Here is a 9,271-nt window from a genome sequence, read left to right as displayed (position 1 = left end):
GGTTTTCACTGTTGAAAGGCCTGTCTCTCTCATAGGTTTACCTGGGGGCTGCCTTTAAACATGATTAAAGTGTAGATTCCCTTTGGGAGCTGATAGACATGAGGAGTCTGGGACCTCTGAACTCACAATTAAAAAAAAACATCTTTTAGTGAAAGTTGGTTTTCAGATTGTGTGTTTGAAAATGCCATATTTAGAAAGTGGGCATTTTCTGGCTTGAACCATTTTTGTGACTCTGCCTGTTTGTGGATTCCCTCTATGGGTTAGTTTGACAGTTGAGCTGTTTGCACCTCTCTCCAGACAGTGACACAAAGGGTGCTGAGTGTAGCCTGCATATTCTGGTGAGCCATATGTGCCAGGAGGAAGGGGAGGAGTGGTCACTTGCACATGAAAGGGCTGTGCCTGCCCTCACACAATGCAGACTCCAACCCCCTGGTGTGTGTCTGAGGCCTTGCCTGGGGAAGGCAGGATTTCACAAACAAGTGAGACTTTACTTTGAAGTAGGCCTCCTTCAAAGGCCAAACTGGGTATAAGAAGAGGACCCAAAACCACAGACTTTAGACACTTCTTGGGGTAGACACTCTACCTCACAGACACTTCTGGACTAGAAACCTGCTGGTGAAGAATCCCTAAGCCAGGCCTGCCAAGAAGAACTGCCTGGCTGCCCAAAGGACTCACTGGGACTGCTTTTCTGACAAGGACTGCTGCCTTGCTGTGCCCTGTTGCCTTGCTGCTCTCTGGCTGTGCTGAGAAGTGCTGTCCAAGGGCTTGGATAGAGCTTGCCTCCTGTTCCCAGAAGTCTCAGGACCAAAAAGACTTCACTCCTACAACTGGACTCCTTGTGCGGCGAAACTTCGACACACAGTCTGCTAAAAACAATGCACAACCTGCCCCATGGTGAGAAATTCACCGCACCCTGAACCGGAATGACGCAGCCCGACTTTGCAAGGAGAAGATCGACACAGTGCCTGCTTTGCGACCAGAACTTCGACGCACGGATCACCGGATTGCCGCACAGCCGACCCGGGACACAGCACCTGCCATGCAGAAGAAATTTCCATGCAACGCCCACTGGATCGACGCAGCGCTTGTGACTTCACTCCGCAAGCCCAGGATTCCACGCACAGCCTCCGGGGTGCCAGAAAACCCCGCAACCCGAACAGGAACCAAGTCCGCATGCCGGAAATTGACGCTAAATCTTCCCCTGCGTGGAAAATAACGACGCAAGTCAGTGTGTGAAGGGGCGGAACCGACGCACACCTCCCTGTTTTCCACGCATCCCCTCCTCTGCGGTCCCTTGCGGAGATTTTGAATGCGAATCAGGCACTTTGTGCTTGCAAGAGTGCTTTATTGTTTTTAAGAGACATTTATTTGTTTTGCAAAGACTTAAGACACTTTATATCACTTTTACAGTGATATCTCAACATCTACTGATTGCATTTTAATTGTTTAGTCCTGCATCTCAAAAGATAAATATTATATATTGTTCTAAACACTGTGTGGTGTATTTCTGTGGTGCTATATGGTGGTATTGTATGATTCATCACACAAATGCTTTACACATTGCTTTCTAAGTTAAGCCTGACTGCTCAGTGCCAAGCTACCAGAGGGTAGGCACAGGATAATTTGGATTGTGTGTGATTTACTCTGACTAGAGTGAGGGTCTTTGCTTGGACAAACCCCATTTCTAACAGTTAGGTTAAAGCAGGGGTATCCAATGTTTCTGTAATAAAATCTTCCCGAGCCACTAATATTATTGGTATTGTAATAATGACCACATCAGACAATATTACATTACTGTCCAAGTAATTTAAGACTACAAGCAGTAAAGTAAAAAGTCATTAACAATTTACAATGCCTCTGAATGGGTAATACATAACAGACATAGGATAATGCCCTGGTCTCCCAGGTAATAATAAGTCTCCCTAACATGTGGATTTATAAAGCTCATTTACTCCTTGAAGCCTATATTGGCACTGAAATAACATGTTTATTGTTATTGTTATCCAACTCAGTGGTTGCAATGGCTCAGTTGGAAATTCACCTGAAATTCAATTGGAAATTCAACCATTTTTCCCAATCATCAGCTTATGAGTTCTAAAACTACACACATTTTCATCTTGAATACACTCATCAGTTTTGGTATAGAATTCAAACAAAGGATTCTAATTTAGTAGCTCGGTTTCTTACTGGAGAGCTACTCACAGGCACCTGGAGACCTACCAGTAGCTCAAGAGCCACACGTTGGAGAAGCCTGGGTTAAAGCATACAATAGATTTAGGGTCTTTCTGGTAATGGATATTTAGATTTATTCTTGACACCAGGGTACAGAGATCAGTGGTCTTTATAACATCGTTTTATACTGATTTGTTGCCACTGTCCTGCAATATTGCACTTCCAAGCTGCAGGTTTTAAACCAAAAAAATTTATTTGGAACAAAGAGGCAAAATAAGGCATGAATATTTAACCTATAGATTTATATCAGGTGTGTGGATGTATTTTAAGATATTTGTTCCAGTGATTCAAGGATTGGCACTCGTTTTGTTTTAATTTTGTGACCAGGATTTATTTTTCATTATCAGACTTTGACCCAGGGCAAAATCGAGGAAAGGGGAACAGAAAGAAATAAAAACAGAGAGAAAGGGAGAAAGTGAAGATGTAAAATAATGCACACGAATGAGATAAAGAAACAGAAAGTGTAGAATGGTGGAAGAAAAAGACAAGGTTTAATCAAGACGAGTTAGCATTGGTACTTGACTGGTGCTGGTCCGGGGCTCCTAAGAAATAAACAAGCACTGGCAAAGCAAATAGATTTGATGTTGGCTGCCACCTTTTTGGCATAGTTGGGAAGCTGCTGGGTCCTCATTAATCAAAAAAATAACAAAATGCAAAACTACTTTTTGGTCCTAAAAAGCACACATTTAGTAGTCTCTGGCACTGAAGGGAACTACTTTGTGTGTGAATGTGCTCCTTGTGAAAGGGCAAAACACCTTCACACTTACCAAGACCAATGGATGATGAGGTCAGCTGAAAGCTCCTGTTAGCAAGGCCACTGGAACTATGCAGCAAGAAAGGACTATATTATACATCAAGGTTAACTCAAGTATGTGGCAAGAAAAGGCAAATTATGCAGCGCAATGTGGCACATTTTGTAATAATTTTACTTAACGATTTTGACACTTATACAAGTTAACACGGCCTGGGCAAAGGTTTCATCTAATTGGTATCAGTTTAACGCACAAATACAGCAATAAGCAACAGAAAGGTGACCTGTCAACCTTTGCAAAGGACCTTCTACTGCACAAAGGCACAAGTAGCAGAGCATTTAGTAACAATTGATCCGTTTGAGCTAAAACACATTTTTTTGTCAAAATCTGCAGATTACTTAGCAGATGATGGATTAGTGGCCAATGTGGCAAATCTATCAATACACATAACATGCAGCAGCCCAAAATTGCATAATTCCAGTGGCACTGCCTATAAGTAAGAATGTTATACATGTAATTTTTGTCAAAATCACGAAGTCTTGGCTAATACTAGACCCCAAAAAAATGAGTCAGAAAAAACAGGTGTCACATTCCCAGTTTTTAGGTCTCGCCTACACAGTACATGTGCTGTACTGCAAGATATATTATTTACTATTCAGTGGGCTTACAACCTGCCCTCAGCATATCATTAGTTGTTTTACTTGTCACTCCCATTTACAATATTTTGATTGCTTAGCTCCCATAAACTTCCCTTCCTTTCTTGTGTTATCTCCTCCCTTGAGCATGGACCAAATACATGTGTTCCTTCCCATCTTTTAGCAACACACTATTATTTATTTATACTCTTTTCAGTAGTATTCCTGCACATGAAATGTGCTTTCCTACTTTTAACACCTGCATACGGCTTTTTATTTATATTGAAATCACCCTCATTGCTGTCTCTACTGAAGCTTCAAATATTTACACCCAAAATTCTATTCGTCTACGCTGCTCTACTCTGTGCTACTCAACTCTACGCCACTCCATTCTATTCCACTGTAATCAATGCTACTCTGTAGTAAAGTGGATTATTATGTGGTGTGGTGGTTAGTCCTCACCATGTAATACTCTCACAATGCCCCACAGATGGTCTTTGGACTCACACTAGTAAATACGTAGCTCAGTCCTGGAAGAGTGGAAAAGAGCAGTCAGGCTTTACTTAGAGGAACATGTGTTAAGAATTTCAGAGCACCAACATGGATGATAAGTAATTCACATGACTCAAAAGAAATCCAACACCAATTTTTTAAAATAGAGCTGTTTTATCTTAATTTAAACACCAAACTGAACAGAATTGCATAAGTACAACCGAAGTTCTGAATTTTAGAAGCATAAATAAATCACAGCAAAAATGGCATTTAAATGTTGCATGGAATTCATTGGAGAAATACCACTTGTAGCAGAACAGGACTTAGAGCACAAGTTATGTGGAACCCTTGCAGGGTTAAGGCTATGCAGTCCCTAGGACAAGTACAAAAAAATCAATTCAGTTTAGCCTGGCCCTTGGCGTCTGGGTGCAGAGGTGCTGGCAAAGGGATGCAAAAACTCAGCTGGTGCTGTATTGCAGATGTCGGATGCAAGCTGCGTGATGTGCCCTTCAGTTGCAGCTCCGAGTGTGGGGGTCAATTACCAGACTGGCAACCAACTAGCCTTAGCAGTGGTAAAGGTGGTGAGAAGTTTGGTAACTTCACAGGTTCTGGGGAGCAATGTACTGCCCTGAAATGTCACAGCAGGCAAGACTACAACTCCCAGAACAGCACAGATGGCGATTGTGTTGGTGAAGCCCTTGAAGTTTACCACCCTGAAGTGTCCATTCACCAGCCCGACTGGGGAGGGCAGGAGGTGTGACCTCGTTCCTCCCTCAGCCTTTGTCTCTGACTCCTGGGAGTATCCAGACTACCTGGAAGGAGGTCAAAATCCTGTCTTGGTGTCAGCAAGCATGGGAAAAGCACAGACTGACCAGCCGCAGCACAAAGAAGTTGGGGCAAATAGGTGGGCAACCTCTCAGGTGCCACCTGGGTGCATGCCAGCTGTCCCTCGACACCATATAATTTGGCTGTACCATCATGGAGCTAGCAGCTCTGGTCTGCCCAGGCTTAAATTTTATGTCATTCTATCGACCGGCCTGCACTTATAGCGTACTTTAATGGTAAAGACACAATAGAGACATATAAACTTGAGCCTACATTTCTGCACCTTAAATATAATGTGCCTTGCCTCCTGGGCTCCAGAGGCCTTCCTTAGGGGTGTCTGACTTATATTTAAGGTAGTGCATGGGACTATGCCACTCATGGTGAGGGCACAATCGAACTCGAGTAGTTTGCACTGACAGTCTGCAATGGCAGGCATGCCATCAGCAATTTGTGTGGGTCAACTAAGGTACCACAAACTTGTGCTGCAGCCATGGGGACCCCTTTACCACCTATGTTCTGGGTACCATTTACTAGGGACTTACAAAGGAGTAAAGTTCTTGCCAATCAGGGAATTACCAAGTTGACAAATCAATTTTCGGAGGCAGCACTAGCACTGGGGCCTGGTTAGCAGGCTTCCGGTGCACTAACAGAGTCCTATATAAAGTGTGGAATGACCATATATAAAGGGGCACTTTCCTACACACTCTTTTCTACACCACTCTACTCTATGCCATTCCACTCCACTCCACTCTTCGCCACTCTTCTCTATGCAATTCTACACTATGCCACTCTAAGGTACGCCCCTGCACTATATGCCACTCTGCCACACTACTCTACTCTACTCTATTCCATGTTACTCTATGCCCTGACACTTTATGCCACTCTACTCTGTGCCACTCCACCCCACAAAGTGGCACTCCACTCCACACAGTACCTCTCTTTGGCATCTGCATCACTCTACTCTGTGCCACTCTATCCTGTGCCACTCTACCCTGTGCACTCTTCAATGCCACTCTGTGCCACTACACTTCTACCAGCCCACTCTACAACAATCTATGCTATGCCACTCCACACAATGCCACTCTAAATCAAATCAAATCAAATCATTAACATTTATAAAGCGTGCTACTCACCCGTGCGGGTCTCAAGGCGCTAGGGGAAAAGGGGGGGGTTACTGCTGCTCGAATAGCCAGGTTTTTAGGAGTCTCCGGAAAGCGGGGTGGTCCTGGGTGGTCCTGAGGCTGGTGGGGAGGGAGTTCCAGGTCTTGGCCGCCAGGAAGGAAAAAGATCTCCCACCCGCCGTGGAGCGGCAGATGCGAAGAACGGCAGCGAGTGCGAGACCAGAGGAACGGAGGAGGCGGGTGGGGACGTAGAAGCTGAGGCGTCAGTTGAGGTATTCCGGTCCCTTGTTGTGGAGGGCTTTGTGTGCGTGGGTGAGAAGTCGAAAGGTGATCCTTTTGCTGACTGGGAGCCAATGCAGGTGTCTCAGGTGTGCGGAGATGTGGCTGTTGCGGGGTACGTCGAGGATGAGGCGTGCCGATGCGTTTTGAATGCGTTGCAGGCGATTTTGGAGTTTGCTGTGGTCCCGGCGTAGAGGGTGTTGCCGTAGTCCAGGCGGCTTGTGACGAGGGCGTGGGTCACGGTTTTTCTAGTGTCGGCGGGGATCCAGCGGAAGATCTTGCGGAGCATGCGGAGGGTGAGGAAGCAGGCGGAGGACACGGCGTTGACTTGCTTGGTCATGGTGAGAAGAGGGTCCAAGATGAAGCCGAGGTTGCGGGCGTGGTCTGTGGGGGTCGGTGCGGTGCCGAGGGCCATGGGCCAACAGGAGTCGTCCCAGGCGGACGGGGTGTTGCCGAGGATGAGGAATTCCGTTTTTTCAGAGTTCAGCTTTAGGCGGCTGAGCCTCATCCAATCTGCGACGTCCTTCATACCCTCTTGTAGGTTGGTCTTGGCGCTGGCGGGGTCCTTGGTGATGGAGAGTATACTCTATGGCATCTGTATTACTCTACTCTGCACCACTGTACTCTGCACCACTGTACTCTGTGCCATTCTACTCTGCGCCACTGTACTCTACTCCCCTCCAGTCTACACTAGTATGGCCCTCTACGCTACTCTTCACCATTCCTCTATGTTACTCTACTCTACACCACTCAACTGCACACAATGCTTAGCCTGTGTCTCTCTACTCTGTGCCACTCTACTCTGCACCATTTTGCGTCACTCTGCTCTTTGCTACTCCACTCCGCACAATGCCCCTCTACAGCACTTTGTGCCATTCCAGTCCAGGGCACGACACTCAACACCACTTAACTACACACAGTGCCACTCGACGCCGTGCCACTCTATGCTACGCCACTCCACTCTGTGTCACTCTACAATATGTAATTTCACTCTATCTCACTCAATCCTACTCCAGTGCACTCTATGCTACTCTGCCCCACACCTCTCCCACTCTACGCCACTGTAGCCTATGCCGCTCCACTCTGCGCAACACTGCCTGACGCTATTCCCTTCTACGCCACTCCCCGCTGTGCCACTCTCCTCTACCTCACTACCCTTATGCTACTCTACACAACTCCAGTCTATTCCATTCCACTCCACACTGTTCCCCTCCCCTCTACGCCACTCTCAACTACTATACACCTCTAACTTTTAGCCATGCTGGAAAAGCAGCCACGCTGCTGTACAACATGGCTAAAAGACAGTGTCCTATTTAATAGCTCTGAGTTAGGCGAAACCTATTGGCAACGCCAGTGCTTGTTTTGTTAGAGAGTTTTTTCGATAGTTGATCATTTGCCGTTTTAGCACAGAACGCCAATTGGTTTTAGGGTGCTCGATTTGTTCATTAGAGTTCTGGGAAGAGGTGGATTTATTCACCTATGGCGCCACCCTATGTTCACTTTGGCAAGTTCACAAAGGGATCAAGAACATATACACTTACTTTCTTTAGAAAGCAAAATGGATTTCTAACCAGGACGTAACTGTTATTATACACAGCATGCTCGTGTTAAGGCATTCTCATGAAATGTCTGAAGCTCATTCGTTACAGATGGAGGCCCCACTGATGACCCACCCGCTATAAGCAGAATCTCCCGAGTCTAGAAAGGGTACTACACTGAACCGAATAGGCTGGTAGATAGCAGTGTACCCAACACATATGACTTGGGTGTGGCACATTTCCACATGAGTCGAACAGTCAGGCAAGAAGAAAGCCATACATGATTGTGTGAAGGCCAATAATGTTGCTAAGGTGCGCATAGCTCCACCAAAGTCGTGATATACCTGCCACATAAACGACAACCAGGAAACTTCAGAGTGCGCCTCTTGGGAAGAAGTTTTGATTCTAGTACCATTTAAAATATCTACCATAGTAATCTTTAAATTCTGCAACCTACTAATTATACCAGCTGACGAATATGGGGATATATGTTTGTAATTAGCGAGAGAACATATTACAGGGGTTTTAAAATTGCGAAAATAACTGTTGTCTATTGGCCCACAAAATTGCAAAGCCTTGTACCTGACTTTTTTAGGCACCTTTGGTTCATTTATGGCTCCTGGCAAAATGCTTGTACCATGCTTTTTTTTTACATACACAGAATTACAGAATTTTCGAATTTAGAAACGTGCATACTGGGGAACTGGAGCGTTGCCTCAACATCTTTGCATTCTGGGTAAATCACTCAATATCCCCGTGCTTAAAAGACATAAATGCGTCCCTGAGTAATGCAACTGGTGCGTCGAGTTCACACTATATAAAAACTACAATGTAGAAGAGGCCAATAATATAGCCTATAATTAGGCAGCACACGGCGTCTTCAGGTTTTGGCTTTTGCAGAATTTTTATTTTTACAGAGGCTTCTTATTATTTCACACTGCGAGTCTTCCACAGCCTGGTACCGGCTCAGTAACTAGGCCACACATGGAGCTGAAAATCACTGGTCTTTATTCCTCTACATGTACCTGTGAACTCCAACATTCTAACCCAAACGCTCATAGATTCTATTCTACTAGCAATGACCTCACATAGTGATACGGAGTCCTCGGGGAGTCAGAAAGGTTCCGTTCTAAACCATGCAAGACACCACACATCTAAATCAGGTCAACATCCTATCCAGCTTAGTGTCCCGCTTGCAAGAGACATTTAAAAAACAAAACAAGAAAAGCAGAAAAGGCATTTTAATCAGTGCAATTCTACCAATAACAGAAAGTGGAAGTGATTGCCAAACTGCAAATAGAGAACGCATTTTAATGGAAATGTAAGCTGTCGGGATCCACTGCTTGATGTGAGTAACAGATCCCCAGGTACTTTTTGTAATTCTGATCATAATTAGC

This window comes from Pleurodeles waltl, chromosome 12 (assembly GCF_031143425.1).
Source record: "Pleurodeles waltl isolate 20211129_DDA chromosome 12, aPleWal1.hap1.20221129, whole genome shotgun sequence".
NCBI lineage: Eukaryota > Metazoa > Chordata > Amphibia > Caudata > Salamandridae > Pleurodeles > Pleurodeles waltl.
Note: the sequence above shows the minus strand (reverse complement) of the source record.